Below are 17,002 nucleotides of genomic sequence, written 5' to 3' on the forward strand. Positions count from 1 at the left end.
AAAAACTCCTTAAAGACAGCGTGGGATTCGATCCTTGGTCCTGATCACTGGTGTTGTAACAGCATTGCACTAAGAAGACCTTCCACCCTTTCTCTTCCTCAGCCTTTTTCTGCTCTCCCTCTCTCTTGCACTCCTCCCCCATTCCAACTGGCTTTCTATCTCTCCATCCCCCCTCTCTTTCTATTTCTCTCCTGCTCTTTCTCCCCTCTTTCCCTCTCCTCACTCCCCCATGCCCTTTGCACATCTCCTACCCTCTATCTTCCCACTCTCTCTTTCACCCTTTCTTCTGCATTACTCACCCTCTGACTGCCCACTCTCATCCACACCCTCTCTCCCCACTATCTAACCTATTTTCTCCCCTCCCCCAACCCCCATGCCTCTCCATCTGATCACTCTCTGTTTCTCGCCCCCCCCCCCCCCCGCCTCAGGTGGCCCTCCTGTCTGGCACTGCTGCTCTTCGATGCCCTCCTCTGCCTTGGGACGCTGCCCGCCCTTGCCCGCCTGGCCCGCTGCCCGCTGATCTGGTGAGCGCACATTAGGGGAATGGGAGGGGTTGGTTGAGGCGAGGAATGGGCCAATGTTTAGAAGGTGATAGAGCACATGGAGAGGGGTGGGGAGGTGGAAGCAGGCAGAGCCACTCTGTCTCCCTCTCCCTTCTTCTTGTTTATCTCCCTCCTCTTCCTCCCCCTCTACCTCTCCATGTGCTTCTTTCATTTCCTATAGCATTCACCTGTTTATGTGGACCAGTCGGCGAGAGCAGAGGCCACACCGTATATGGTTCTGGGGAATGAACCTGGTCAGGTGGAGGATCTCTCTCTTGGTGGGGGAGCATTTTGGTGAGAGTGACCACTACTCCCTAAGCTTGAGCATCGCGGTGAGTAAGAATCAAAGCAGACAAAATGGGCAAGTGTTTAATTGGCAAAGGGCTAATTACAATGGGACGAGGCAGAAATTAGCAAGAGTAAATAGGAAATGGATATTCAGGGGTGAAAGCACAGAAGTGGAGGACGTTTGGGGACCATTCGGGCTGGGTTCAGGATAGGAAAAGGTAGTAGGAAAAGGGAACCAGGGCTGATGAAACAGGTCGGGCAGGTCGTCAAGAGGAAGAAGGAAGCAAACATTAGATATAGGAAGCAGAAAAGAGGACGGACTCATGAGAAGTACATGGGAGCCAGCAAGGACCTTAAGAAAGGACTAAGGAGAGCGCAAAGTGGGCAAGAGACAATCTTGGCATGTAGGATTAAGGAGAACCCCAAGGCATTCTATGTACATATGAAGAACAGAAGGGTGATGAGAATGAAGGTGGGGCAACTAAAGGAGGCAACCTGTGCCCAGAGGGGGAGGAGCTTGGGATGTCCTAAATGAATACTTTGCTTCAGTATTCACCAGAGAAAAGGACCTGGATCAGGGTGAGGGAGAATAGAACAGATTTGTGTGGAGATTTAAGGAAGAGGAAGTGTTGGATCTTCTTAAAAATATTGATAAGTCCCTGGGGCCGGACATGATTATATCCCAAGCTTCTGTGGGAAGGGAGGGAAGAGATCGCTGGGGCAGTATCTATGATATTTTAAGTCCTCTTTGGCCACAGGGGAGGTGCCAGAGGATTGGAGAATGGCAAATGTTGTCCCCTGGTTTAAAAAAGGTAATAGGGAGAATGCTGGGAATTATAGGCCGGTGAGTCTTATGAGAGTGGGGGGCCAACTAATGGAGAGGATTCTTAAGAATGGGATCTATGAGTATTTGGAGACGTCCAGTCTACTCGAGGATAGTCAACCTGGCTTTGTGAGGGGAAGGTCGTGCCTCATGAATCTAATTGAGTTTTTTAGGAGGTAACAAAAGAATCAGGAGGTAGATGTGGTCTACGTGGATTCTAGCAAGGCATTTGACAAGGTCCTCCATGAGAGACTCATCCAGAAAGTCATGAGGCAGGGGATCAGTGGAATCTTGGCTGTGTGGATAAAAGTTGGCTTGCAGGAAGAAAGCAGGGACTAGTGGTGGAAGGAAAGTATTCTGCCTGGAAGTCAGTGATGAGTGGAGGGGCTGCAAGGATATGTTCTGGGATCCCCTGTTCTTTGTGAGTTCTGTAAATGACCTGGATGAAGAGGCAGAAGGATAGGTCAGTACATTTGCAGATGACACAAAGGTTAGAGGGGCTGTGGATGGAGCTGAAGGATATTGAAGATTACAAGAGGATATCGACAGGACGCAGAGTTGGGTAGAGAAGTGGCAGATGGAGTTCAATCCCAATAAGTGTGAGGTGATGCATTTTGGAAGGACAAACCTGAAGGCTGAGTCCAGGGTTAATGGTCATTTGAGGGTGTGGATGAACAAAGGGACCTCGAGATCCAAATCCATACATCCCTCAAGGTCGCCGCACAGGTTGATAGGAGAGTTAAGGCCTATGGGACACTGGGCTTCATTAATGGGGGATTGAGTTCAAAGTCAGGAGGTCACATTACAACTCTACAAATCTCTGGTGAGACCAGTCTTAGAATATTGTGTTTGGTTCTGGTCACCTCATTACAGGAAGGATGTGGAAGCTCTGGAGAGGGGGCAGAGGAGATGGACCAGGATGGTGCCTGGATTAGGAAACAAGTCTCATGAGATGAGGTTAGTAAAGCTGGGAGTTTTCTCCTTGGAGTGTAGAAGGATGAGAGGAGACATAAGAGATGGTCTACAAAATTCTGAGAGGCGTTGATAGGGTGGATGGCCAATGCCTGTTTCCCAGGGCAGGATCAGCAAACACCAGAGGTCGTCTGTACAAAGTGAAGGGAGGGAAGTTTAGGGGTAAGTCTTTTTTATACACAGAGTTGTGGGGGCCTGGAATTTCTTGCTGGGGATGGTGGTGGAGGCTGGAACATTGGGGACATTTGAGAGAGACAGACACATGGATGGAAGGAAAACAGAGGGTTACAGAGTAGGGAGGGTTTAGTACTTTTTTAAGGAATATATGGGTCAACACAACATGGAGGGCTGAAGGGCCTACACTATGCTCTGTATTTTATGTGATATTACATGATATTTCCTTTACAGATTTTCCTTGAGCAGATATTGACCGCAATTTACAGTCAGGGAGAGAGAATGGAAAGCAAAGGAGAGGGACCCCGCCCCCCTGAGTCACCGAGTGTCCGTGAATTTGCCTCCAGAGCTTCCACAGCCGCCCAGAGACCTGTCCAAACCATCGGTGACCCGATGTCCAGATGCATAGCTCCGACACATTCTGGCACCCTCTCATTTCCCGGTTCCCATTTCGTGGTACCCCCTTTAGCCGGTCTCTAGCCATTTGCAGCCTAGTGTGAGCGCCTCGGCTGCAGCCACCAGCAGCCCACAGCCCACGTGGGTTCCTTTAAATGCCCCTTTTGTCCCAGCCTCCACCATTGCCCGACGATGCATTCCAGGCACCCACCATTCTCTGTGTAAAAATGTACCCCTGGCTTCTCCTCTCACCTTATACAGATGCTTACTGGTGTTGCCTTCTGTCGCCCCAGGAATAGGGTGCCAGTTGACTATCACACCTCTCTGTTGTCACCTCTCATCCTCCTTCATTCCAAAGAAAAAATTTTACCTCTGTTATCCTCGCCTCATGAGACTTGTTTCCCAATCCAGGCAATGTCCTGGTGAATCTCCTCTTCCCCCCTCTCCAGAGCTTCCATGTCATTTCTGTAATGAGGTGACCAGAAATGAAGACAATATTGCAAGTGTGGTTTCACCAGTGGTTTGTAGAGCTGCAACGTGATCTCACGGCTTTTGAACTTGATCCACCAGCAAATGAAGCCCAGTGCTCCAAAGGCCTTCTTAACTATTCTATCAACCTCTGCGGTAGCCTTGAATGATCTATGGATTGGGACTCTCCCCCCCCCCCCCTCTCTCTCTCTCTCTCTCTCTCTCTCTCTCTCTCTCTCTCTCTCTCTCTCTCTCTCTCTCTCTCTCTCTCTCTCCCCCCCTCCCCCTCCACTCACTCTCCCACGCTCTATTTCCATCTTGTTCTCTCTCTCCCCCCTTCTCTCTCTTCCCCCTCCCTCTCTCTCCTCTCCAACAATCCCACCCCTCTCACCCTGATGCTCAATGCCCAAGTCACCTGCTCCTTGATCACCTGCCTCACTGTTCTATCCGCAGGCTCACCATTCTGGCCGTGCTGGGACTAGTCCTGAGCTGGTTCTCTCTTGCAGTGGACTTTGCGGCTTCTCTGGTGAGTGCCTCTGGGCCCAGTACTTGCTCCTCCCCCCCATTGCCCATGAGTCCGCATGCCACCCATCTTGCCCAGGCTGGCCGAAAATGTCCCACCCACACCAGTCCCACCTGCCCACGTTCAGCCCACATCCCTCGATCACCTTTATCCATGGATCCATCCAATTTTCCTTAAACATTATTCTCCATGGATGCTGCCTGACCAACTAAATCCCTCCAGCAGTTCCGCGTGTTGAAGCAGCAGACGCTGCCTCACTGGATATATTTAAGATGCACGGGGAGATAGATTTTAGCAAGTAGGTGTGATGGGGGCAAGGCAGGTTGGTGGAGGTGAATTCACAGCCAGATCAGCCATGTCTGATCCGGTTACATCACTGCCTGATATGGAGGTGTCAACTGTCAGGAATAAATACCCGAGGGTCATTTACTCGACCTGTGACATCACGGGCACCAGACCTCACTCCATCGAGGACATCGACATGAGGCGAGGTCTTCAAAAAACAGCCTCTATCCTCAAAGACCCCTCCACCCCCCAGGCCAGGCCCTCTTCACTCTACTCCCATCGGGAAAAGGTCGAGGAGCCTGAAGACGAGCACAAGGACACCTTCTTCTCCGCTGCCATCAGATTCTAGAAAGATCCACAAACCAGAGACACGGCCTGACTTTTCGTGCACTAGTATTGTTATTTTTATAGTAACGTTGTCAGTTGGTTATAATGTGAATGTTTGCTCTGTGACGCTGCCACAAAACACCGAATTTCATAACTTGTTCATGACAATAAATCCCGATTCTGGTGTCCTTGTTGAATACAGAAGCAGCATCGTTGGGCAGGATGGCTGATGACATTTTCTATCCATCTTGGTCAGCAGAGAGGATTTGGGCCATAGGGCCTGTAAAATAAGGGCTTGGGGGTCAATGCTAAGTTGGAACAGGAAAGCTTGTCACGCACACACAAACACTCTCACACAAACAAACACTCTCACACACACACAAACACGCTCTCTCACACACAAACACTCTCTCACACACACAAACACTCTCTCACACACACACAAACACTCTCTCTCACACACACACATACACTCTCACACACAAACACTCTCTCACACACACTCTCTCACACACACAAACACTCTCACACACAAGCTTTCACACACACAAGCACTCTCTCACACACAAACACAAACACTCTCACACACACAAACATTCTCTCACACACAAGCTTTCACACACACAAGCACTCTCTCACACAAACACAAACACTCTCTCACACACACAAACACTCACACTCACAAGCACTCTCTCACACACAAACACAAACACTCTCTCACACACACAAACATTCTCTCACACACACAAACACTCTCTCACACACACAAACATTCTCTCTCACGCAAACACTTTTACACACAAACACACACACACAAACACTCTCACACACACTCTCTCACACACAAACACTCACTCTCTCACACACACAAACACTCTCTCACACACATAAATGCGCTCTCTCACAAACACACTCTCTCACACACATACACAGTGTGGTGCAGCAAACAACATAAAACTCGAAAGACTGGACATCAGGCTTAATCAGCTTAAAGTAGAATGCACCAGATCTGTTTTTAGGAAAGGGTCGGCTCCGGTCTTTATATTGGCCAGTGATTGACAGTCGACAATGTGGCGCCAGCCTCCCATGTTACCTACAGGCAGGTACATTCGTCGCCCCTTGGAGTCGGCCGGTAGGAGTGCAGCTATCGTGGTGGTTATATTACCACACACACAGAGGCACAAACTGTGGGGCAGCAACCTTTTCCTTCCACTCACAGATCATCTCAGGTAATCCCTTACTAACCACAGAGCACCGATTACATCTGATGCATAGTCAGAAAGCGAGAGAGAAGCAAAAGAGAGCCCCTCCCAGAGTCACCGAGTGTCTGTGGATTCGTCCCCAGCCCTTCACCAGCCACAGAGAGTCAAGTCCAAACCATCAGGCGATTGCGCTCTGGATCCGAAACTCCCGACACTATTAGAGACCCTCCGGCGCCCTCGCCTCCCGGTTCCAATACCTGGTCCCCCTCCAGCCAACCTCCCGCAGCCCAGGTGCGAGTCTCCCCATCCCCACCCCTGTCCCGCCAGAGCCCCCCTCATTGGTCCAGACCCGCGGGCCGTCTCCTCCGCTTCTCCTTCTCAGACAGGGGGAAAGGGGGTGTGAGTGGGGAAAATGCTGAGAGCCACTGGACGAGGACGAGGGGTTCAGTGGAAACTGGAGAAGTCGTCAACACCATCTGGTTGGATAGTGTCCAAGGCGGAATACAGGCCATTTCGGCCCACGAGTCCTTGCCACCCAATTTACACCCAACTGACCTACACCACCTCAGTGAGTTTTGAATACTGGGAGCCCATCCCCCCCCCAAGGGAAAACCCACTCAGAGACAGGAGAACGTACAAACTCCTTACAGCCACCTCAGGATTTGAACCCGGTCCCGATCGCCAGCGCTGTATCTATGGCAGGTGGCTGCAGTGTTTCCTAATGATGCACCCAGGTGCTGCAGGATTTCCGTGGGTTGGGGGGAAGGCAGACATTCAGTGGGCAGTTGGACAGATCTGTGTTTCCCCCCCCCCCCCCACCCCAACCTAATCCTCTCTGTCCCACAGGCCCTGACTGATTTGTGTGTGCAGCCTGAAGTGTACGTGCTCAACACCAGTCACTGGCAGCAGGTCCTGGACTCCGGTGAGGGGGGAGATGCAGGGAGGAGAGGGTGGGAAAATGGGAAGAGGGAATGTGGAGAAGAGTGGGGGTGGGGTAGAGTTGGGGGGGGTGAGTGGAACAAATAGGCGGGGAGAAGGCAAGTGGATGAGGGAAGGGGGAAGGGGTGAGGAGGGCTGCAGGACAGAGTAAAGAGGGCAGCAGGGAAAGGGGAGAAACACAAGGGATGGAGTAAAGGGGAGACAGGAGGGATGATGATGGGGAGGTGGGGGAGGAAGGAGAGTTGGTCATTAGAGAGGAGGGAGATGAGGGGAGGGGCAGAAGAGAAGGATCAAAGGAGAGGGAAGGGAGCAAAAAGGGGGAGAGTGAGGGGTGGGAGAGGAGAGAGGAGAGGATCGTTCCCCTCTCAACTTTAAACATACCCTCTGGTTAACCCAGGGGTTCTCAACCTTTGTTGCCCGAGGCCCCACTTTAATTTTAAAAAAAAACGTACTCCCCACCATCTGCGGAAAAAAGTTATATATTCAAAATAAGTTTTAATTAAATCTCTTACTGCAAGTGCATTTCAGTGGGATTCAGGTCATGAAAACACTAGACACATGTTTCATATTCAACGACGACTTCAATATGTCGACCATCTCTCACACACACGTTCAACAATTGTCGCCACTTCAGTGGGAACCTTGTTCCTGATGTTGGCTGCAGATTTTTTTGGAGCGACTAATTTTGTTAGTTTCTACCTTAAATCTCCACATTTTGTCATTTCCAGTCGGTTTCCCTTAGCTTGTACCCAATCACGAACAGCACTGAAGCCACATTCTACTCAAAAAGATGATGGAAAATGTATCAATAGTTCCCTCACTAAAGTGGTCGAGTTTGACTCTTTCTTTTCAACCTCGTTAAACGGTCACATCCTGGTTCCTTTCACTTGAGACAAAGTTTTCCCAGATTCCTCGTGTTGCAACCCCAATAACTTCTCTTGGTATTGCACTGGAATTGTAGACGTCCACCAGCAATGGCCGAGTTCACCAAGAAGGAAAATCCGTGGCCTTTAAATTACAGAATCTACCATTGAAGTTGGTAACCGACATTTTCAAATGGCAAAACCAACTTTTGAATTATTTCCCAAAATATTCCTACACCCCTCTAAAATATTCTTAAGCCCCACCAGTGGGGAGTACACCCCTCCTTGAGAATCTATGATATAAACTTTATAACAATGACAGGCCAGAAACAGGCCAACTCGGCCCTTCCAGTCCACATCGAACACTTTCTCCCACCTCACCCTGCTGACCCACACTCAACCATAAACCTCCATTCCTTTCCCGTCCAGCTTCTCCTTAAGAAGTCTGCCTCAGCCACTTCGTCCAGAAGCCCGATCCACATGTCTGCCCCTCTCTGAGTGTCGAAGTCCCCCTCATGTTTCCTTTTAACTTTTGCCCCCTAACTCTCAACTCATGACATCTTGTTTGTGTCTCCCCCTTTCTTAAAGGAAAAAGCCTCATCACGTCCACTCTATTGATACCCCTAATAATTTTAAACACCTCAATCAAATCTCTTCTCAATCTTCTATGCTCCAAAGAATAAAGACCTCACTTAATTAACCTTTCCCTATAACTTAGACCCTTTTACTCCGGCAATAAATCTCTGCACTCTCTCCAATTTGTTGAGATCTTTCCCATTCTTTGGTGACCAAAACTGCACACAATTCTCCAAGTTTGGCCTCACAAATGCCTTGAACAATTTTACCATCACATCCCAGCTCCTGGACTCAATGCTTGGATTTATAAAGGCCAACATACCATCAGCTTTCTTCCCCCTCACATGTGACCCCACCTTCAGGGAACTGTCCCATTATTCCTCGATCCCTCTGTTCTACTGCACTCTTCAATACACCCCCCCCCCATTCACCACATATGTCCTAGCCCAACCCAAATATAAAACCTCACACTTCTCTGTATTATACTCCATCAGCCATCTTTCAGCTCACTCTTCCAACTGGCCCAAATCCCTCTTCAAGCTTTGAAACCCTGCTTCACCATCCACAGCTCCGCTGATCTTAGTATCATCCGCAGATGACTAATCCAATTTACCGCTCAATCATCCAGATCATTAATGTATACGATAAATAGTAACGGACCCAAGACTGAACCCTGAAGCACATGCACTCTGGGGCCCTAGGAGTGAAAAACGGTGGGTGACAACCTTATGGATTAAACAGGTTGGGACCCTATTCACTGGAGTGTAGATGAATGAGGGGAGATTTGATCGAGGTGTTTATAATGATGAGGGGCATAGATCGAATAAATGCAAGTTGATTTTTTTTCCACTGAGGGTGGATGAGATACAAACCAGAGGCCACAGGTTAAGGGAGAAAGGGGAAAGGTTGAGGAGGAACTTCTTCCCACAGAGAGCAGTGAGAGGGAGGAACGAGCTGAGGGGGTGGATGTGGGCACCAAGAAGAATTTAGACAGGTTCAGGTTTCTCAGGGATCTTTTCTGGGACCCTCAACTCTTCGTGACGGTTGTAAATGACCTGGACAAGGAAGTGGAGGGATGGGGTTTAGTAAGTTTGCAGAGGTGTTGCGGATTGTGGCTGTTACAGCGGGACACCCAATAGAACGTAAAACTGGGCTGAGAAGTGGCCAAAGGAGTTCAACCCAGATTAAGTGTGAAGTGGTTCATTTTAGTCAGGATATAGTGTTAACAGGACGTCTATTGGCTGTGTGGAGGATCAGATGGATCTTGGAGTTCACGTCAAAGCAGCTGTGCAGGTTGACCCTATGGTTAAGAAGTGGGCTTCATTCATTGAAGGATTGAATTCAGGACCGAGAGGTGATGTTGCAGCCACACAGGACCCCGGTTAGACCACTTATGGAGGACTGGGCTCAGTTCTGGTCGCCTCCCTACCGGAAGGATGAGGAAGCCCTAGAAAGGATGCAGAGGAGATCGTCAGGGATGCTGCCTGGTTCGGGGAGTCCGGCTCGTGAAAACAGGCCAAGTGAACTCAGCCTTTCCTCTTGGGAGTGGTGGAGGGTGAGAGGAGACCTGAGAGAGGTGTTTAAGCTGATGAGAGGCATTGATCATATAGATAGTTGGATGCTTTTCTCCCCCAGGGCTGAAATGGTTGCAACGTCAACAAGGGTTTAAGTTGGTGGGGAGATGTCGAGGGTAAGTTTTTTTTACGCAGAGAGTGGTGGGTAATGGAATGGGCTGCCAGAGGAGGCAGATATGACAGTCATTTAAGAGACCTTTCGATAGGTACACAGATCTTAGAAATATAAAGGGCTACAGGTACGCCTAGTAATCTCTATGTTAGTGGCATGTCTGGCACAACTGGATGGGCTGAAGGGGCTTGTGTTGTGCTGAGTTTTCTATATTTCTACATGGATGGGAGGGGTATGGAAGGCTATGGACAGGGTGCAGGTCAAGAGGACTAAACAGAATACTAGTTTGGCACAGACTAGAAGGGCCGAAGGGCCTGTTTTCTGTGCTGGAATGTTCTATGCTTCCACAGATGACCCCCATGGCTTCAGAAACCTCAATATGGTTCCCCAAACCCATCCCCCTGACCTCTTCACTCTCTGGGGGAGCCAGAAAATTGGAAGCCAGAGGTTTGATGAAATGTTTTAAAAGGGGAGGGGGGGCCCTGAGTGGGCAGGTTGGTGCATGGATTGAGCAGCTCCCATGGAAAAATGTGGTTGTCTCCCTGCAGATGTGTTGGAATATTACCTCAAGTGTGAACAAGCAACGCCAAGCCCCTTCGGGCAGGTGAGTGACTTCATCTCGCACCCCCCCTTGCCCCATTGGCTCCTATCTTAGCCCCGCCCCCTCTCATCCCATGAGCTCCCAATCGCCTCACTCCCTCCAGCCCATTGCCTTCTACCTCAACCCCACTGAGTTCCCAATCACCCCCTTCCCTCCACCCCATTGACTCCCACCTTATCCTGGCCCCCTCTCATATCATGAGCTCCCAAACGCCCTGCTCCCTCCAGCCCATTGGCTCCCACCTTAACCCCGCCCCCTCATCCCATGAGATCCCAATCACCCTGCTCCCTCCACTCCCATTGACTCCCTCCTTCACCCCGTTACCACATGCCCATTTGGCTCCCCATCACCTGCTCCCTCTTGTCCCCTTGGCTCCCTATAACCCCACCCCCTTCTCTGTTCCAATTTGGCCAGGCCCTCGCCCTGTCTCAGTGGGCAGCCAGTGATGCACACCAGCAGCTCCGGAGCCTTCTACGGGGATCCGCGTCCAACCTTCCATCGGCACAGGTGAGGGTAGGCAGAGGGGGAAGAGCCCTGGCTGGGATGGGAGGGGGTGGGGGAAGCAATTGGTGAGGAGGTCGGGAGGATGAGGGGGTCCCCAGGAACAATTCAGCGCAGTTCAGGCCCTTCGGCCCTCGATGTTTTGCTGACCCATATAGTTAGGGAAGGTGTGCGGTGAGCAATGAGGCAGGTGAATCTGCCCTGTCCCCTTCCGCTCCCTATGCGCAACAAGGACGGGATTCCCCTTGTCCTCCCCTACCAGCCTCCGCATCCAACACTCCCCTGACTTCCCCACCTACTATATGATCCCACCACCAGCCACATATTCCCCTCTCCTCCCCTGTCCGCCTTCCACAGGGACCGCTCCCTCAATCACTCCCTTGTCCCCTTGTTACTGCAGGAGATGCTTCACTTGCACCCACCCCTCTCCACTCTCTCCACCATTTGGGGCCCCAAACACTCCTTCCAAGTGAACCTGCGGGGGTCGTCAACTGCACCCGGTGGTCTCCACTGGATGCAGACTGGGAGGTCGCTTTGTTGAGCTCTGTCCGCTGCATGGATCTCCCAATGGCCACACATTCCATTCCCTTGCTGGCATGTCTGTCCATGGTCTCGAGCATGGCCAGACTGAGACCACCTGCATATTGGAGGAACAACACCTCATCTTCTGACTGGGCCCCTCCAACCGGATGGCATTGATATAGACTTCTCTGGCGTTCATTAAAATCCCCACCCCCTCATTTCTTCCCCCCCCATCGCCTTCCCCCAACTCTCTCCCTTCTCCCGCTATCTCCTCTCACCTCTCCCCTTATCATTTCCAATTAAAACAACTTTCGTTGGTCTGGGTTCCTGCCCCGGCCGGCACTGTCTCTGTTCGGAGATTTCCTGCTTCTGCCTCATTGTTATTCCTTGAAGAAGAGCTCAGGCCTGAAACGTCGATGACATATCTTTGTCTCCTATGGACGCTGAAAGACCGGCTGAGTTCCTCCAATGTTTCGGTGTGCTACTTTGCCAAACCGCTGAAGGAGCCAAATCAAGAGAAAGTTGAATCAGTATCAGGAGATATCATCATGAAATTTGGGATTATACAGCAGTGTCACAGGGCAAACATTCACATTATAACCATCGTACAACATTACTGTAAAATAACTGCACGAAAAGTCGGGCAGCGTCTGTCGTTCATTGATCATCCAGGAATCTGGTGGTGGAGGGGAAGAAGCTGTCCTTGTGCCGCTGAGTAGCTCGTCCTCAGGCTCCTGGACCTTTTCCCCGATGGTAGCAGAGTGAAGAGGGCCTGGCCTGGTTGGTGGGGTCTTTGAGACAGCTTTTTGAAGACCCTACCTCATGTCATTGTCCTCAAGGGAGTGAAGTCCGGTGCCCATGATGTCGCAGGCCAAGTTAACATCCCGATAGAATTTATTCTTGTCCTGAGAGTTGGCGCCTCCATACCAGGCAGGGATGCAACAGTCAGAATGCTCTCCACAGTCCACCTGCATCGATGTGGAGGCTCCAGGACCAATCCTCGGAGATGTTGATGCCCAGGAATTTGAAGGTCTTAACCCTCTCCACCACTGAGCTCTCGATGAGGACCAGGTCGTGTTCCCCCAATTCCCTCCTGAAGTCCACAATCATCTCCTCGGTTTTGCTGACGTTGAGCGTAAGTTTGTTGAGCTGATCCATCTCCCTCCTGTCCGCTTCCTCGTTGCCTGGGGTCATCGGCAAACTTGGAGATGGCATTGGAATTGTGCCTGGTCACAGAGTCATGGGTGTGTAACGAGTAGAGCAGCGGGCTAAGCACACATCCTCAGGTTACACCTGTGTTGATCATCAGTGAGGAGGTGACATTGTTTCCAATTCATACTATCTGTGGTCTACGATGAGAAAGTCAAGGATCCAGTTGTGGAGGAAGGAGCAGAAGGCCAGAATGCTGGAGGAACTCGGCCAGTCTCGCAGCATCCATACGAGGTAATGATATATAACCGACATGTCGGGCCTGAGCCCTTCCTCAAGGTCTAAGGTAAAAACAGGCCGGGGGAGGAGGGTAGAAAGGGTGGGGGGGGGGTGGAAACCACAGGTCATGAAGCAAAAGGCGATAATTGGACATGGAGAGGAGGACAGGAGAGGAATAATGAGTATTGATTGGTGGAGATGACTCTGAGAATGCAGGGGCTGCAAGAGCGGAGACGGAGGGGTAGAGGGAAGAGAGAGAGAGGGGATCATAGGGAGAATAGGGGATGGGGTTGGGGAGAGATGGGGGAAACCGGAGGCTGCCGTTAATTCCATCGGTTGGAAGATAAGGTGTTGTTCCTCCAATTTGCGGGTGCTCTCGAGGCCGTGGACGGACATGCCAGTGTGGGAATGGGGCGTGGAGTTGAAATGGGGTGACCAACACTGTTGCTGGGGTGCATTTGAATGAAGTGACCTCTCAGTCTGCGTCCAGTCTCCCCGATGGAGGGGTGCAGATGGGGTCGGGGTGCATTTGAATGAAGTGATCTCTCAGTCTGCGTCCAGTCTCCTCGATGGAGGGGAGACCACGGCAGGGCACCGGTGCAGTGGACAACCTGTTGTGAGAGAGAAACAGGTTTGGTCGGCCTCAAAGGCAAGCACTCTGGACATGGTTTTTATGGGGAAGGATTTTATTTACAGAAGGCAAGTGTGGGAAATGGTAACTGATGCAGCGCATGTGCACATGCGGACACACGCGCAGACACATATGCACACACAGACACACACGCAGACACATACATGCACGCTCGCACACATACAAACACATATACACACACACACACACACACACACACACACACACACACACACACACATATATATAGACACACACACACACTCTCACTCTCAGACACACACACACACACACACACTCAATGAACTGGTACATACAATGATCAAGGTGAAATCACTACAATGCCCCACCAACCCTTGACTCAGGCATGCTCCCAACCCTCTTAACAGTGCACATCTTACCAACAGTTTCTCCAGCACCCTTCCCCATTTCTAGGCCTGGAGTGAAGTAGGGTGGTCCCAAGCTGGCAAAAAGAGAGAACAAAGAGCACATGGCACCTTTCTAGTGCTAGAGGGACAGGCCCACATCATTTACTGGGGACCAATGGCTCAGTGGCAGGAGGGTTAATCTAATGACAACAGCCAAAGGCCCACAGCCAAGTACAGGCAGGCTGGAGAGTGCAGTCCAGGTAATTTCCATGGTTCCAACAGCAAGGTGTGCATTAATGGGTGGGGCAGAACCAAACCTTGATTGGCAGCTGGTCTGTCCCCCAACTAGGTAGGGGAGCAGTGTTGTCACATGACAGCCACAACCCTTCTCAATACATGACCCCCCCTTCCACCACCACTCCCTGATGTGCATTTGAGCAACAGCTTGCAGATGCTGGGGTTTGGGGGGGGATGGGGGTCGGGTGTGACACACAAATATGCTGGAGAAGCTCATCAGGTCAAACATTCCTGGCCAGGGGCTCAAACCCAAGACGTTGGTTAGCCTTTCCTTCCTCTGGGTATGATGTGACCTTCTGAGTTTCTCCAGTGTTGTTGGAGAAAGTTTGCTGATGACAATGAATTGAGTGGAAAAACAAATTGTGCAGAGGATCCAGGGAGTCGGCAGAGGGATATCGATAGGTTCAAGGAGTGGGCAAGGGTCTGGCAGATGGGGCACAATGTTAGTGAGGTTATCCACTTTGGAAGGACACATGGAAGATCAGAGTGTTGCTTAAACAGCAGGTGATTTCAGCACGTTGCCGGGCAGAAGGACCTGGGAGCACTGGTGCATGAATCACAAAAGTTGGTTTGCAGGTACAGTGGGCCTTCAAGAAGGCAACTGGAACATTGGCCTGTATTGCTGATGAAATTTTGGAGCAGGGAGGTTCTGCTGTAACTGTGCAAGGTGCTGGCGAGGCTGCATCTCCACTAGTGCATGCAGGTCTGGTCGCTGCACTTGAGGAAGGACGTACTGGCTTTGGAGGGGGTGCAGAGGAGGGTCACCAGGTCCATTCCAGAGATGAGGGGATTGGCCTATGAGGAGAGATCGAGTCATCTGGGCTGTACTCGGTGGAATTGAGAAGAACAAGAGGGAATCTGGTAGAAAATTATGAAAGGCCTAGATAAGAAGGGGTAGGTACATTGTTCACATTGGTGGGGGGGACCAGAACTCAGGGACATAGCCTTAAGATTCTGGGCAGTAGATTTAGGATGGAGATGAGGAGGAACTGCTTTTCCCAGAAGACGGTGGATCTGTGGAATTCGCTCCCCGTTGAAGCCATGGAGACAAGTGGAATTCGCTCCCCGTTGAAGCCATGGAGACAACCTCAGTAAATAGATTTAAGACAAGGTTGGATAGATTTCTACACAGTAGAGGATTTAAGGGATCTGGGGAAAAGGCAGGTCGGTGGAGATGAGCCTCTCATCAGATCAGCCATTGAGTGGCAGAGCAGGCTCAATGGGCCAGATGGCCGACTCCTGCCCCTATTTCTTGTTCTCTTGTTATGGCATAAGGTGGAGAATAAATATTCTCAGTAAATCCCCGTGCCCCCCCCTCCCAAAAACCCCAAGTGTGCTATTGTCAGTAGACAAGAAAGTCTGCAGACTTCATGATTGCAGTTCAACACACAGATGTGCCTCCCAGGGTTCCTGCGGTCACAAATATGGGTGTGAGTGGCCCTTCGTTTCGGGCCTGAGCCTTACGTCAAGGTGCATGGAGAAATCGAGACGGCACCTGAATACAATGGTGGGGGTTGGGGCAGGGGGAGGGTCAAAGGCCCACATGGGCAAGGGGTGGACTCGGGCGGGAGTGCAGAAGAGTTAAAAGCTCTTCAGCTGCACCCAGTAAAATATCAATATTAATCAGAGGTGTTGTGGACAGCCAAGGAGAGGCTTGCAGAGGGGTCTGGACCAGCTGGGAAAATGGCTGATGGAATTAAGAAGCATGATGTGCTGCATTTTGGAAGGGCAAACCAAGAAAGGACCTACCTGGTGAATGGTTGGGCTCTGAGGAGTGCGGAAGAACAGGCATCTGGGGATAAAGACACATAATTCCCTGAAAGTGGCATCACAGGTGGACAGGGTTGGAAAAAAAGATTTTGGCACATTGGCCTTCATAAATCAAAGTATTGAGTAGAGGAGCTGGGATGTCATGTTAAAGATGTTGGTGAGGCCACATTTGGAGCATTGTGTAGTCACCGAACTACAGGAAAGTTATCAATAAGACTGAAAGAATACAGAGACGATTTACTAGGATGTTGCTTGGATTTCAGGATCTGAGATACCTGGGAAGCATTGAATTTCATGATTTGTTCATGAAATTAAATTCTGATTCTGAAAGGTTAGATAGGAATTTTTTTTTGTTGCTGGAGCGTAGAAAAAAGAGGGGAGAACTGATAGAGGATGTTGCCCAGACTCCAGGAACTGAATTACAGGGAAAGGTTAAACAGGTTGGGACTTTATTCCCTGGAGCATAGAAGAATGAGGGGAGATTTGTTAGAGGATGTTGCCCGGACTTCAGGAACTGAGTTACAGGGAAAGGTTAAACAGGTTGGGACTTTATTCCCTGGAGCGTATAAGAATGAGGGGAGATTTGATCGAGGATGTTGCCCGGACTTCAGGAACTGAGTTACAGGGAAAGGTTAAACAGGTTGGGACTTTATTCCCTGGAGTGTAGAAGAATGAGGGGAGATTTGATCGAGGATGTTGCCCGGACTTCAGGAACTGAGTTACAGGGAAAGGTTAAACAGGTTGGGACTTTATTCCCTGGAGTGTAGAGAATGAGGGGAGATTTGATCGAGGATGTTGCCCGGACTTCAGGAACTGAGTT

The sequence above is a fragment of the Narcine bancroftii genome, chromosome 3 (assembly GCF_036971445.1).
Source record: "Narcine bancroftii isolate sNarBan1 chromosome 3, sNarBan1.hap1, whole genome shotgun sequence".
Classification (NCBI taxonomy): domain Eukaryota; kingdom Metazoa; phylum Chordata; class Chondrichthyes; order Torpediniformes; family Narcinidae; genus Narcine; species Narcine bancroftii.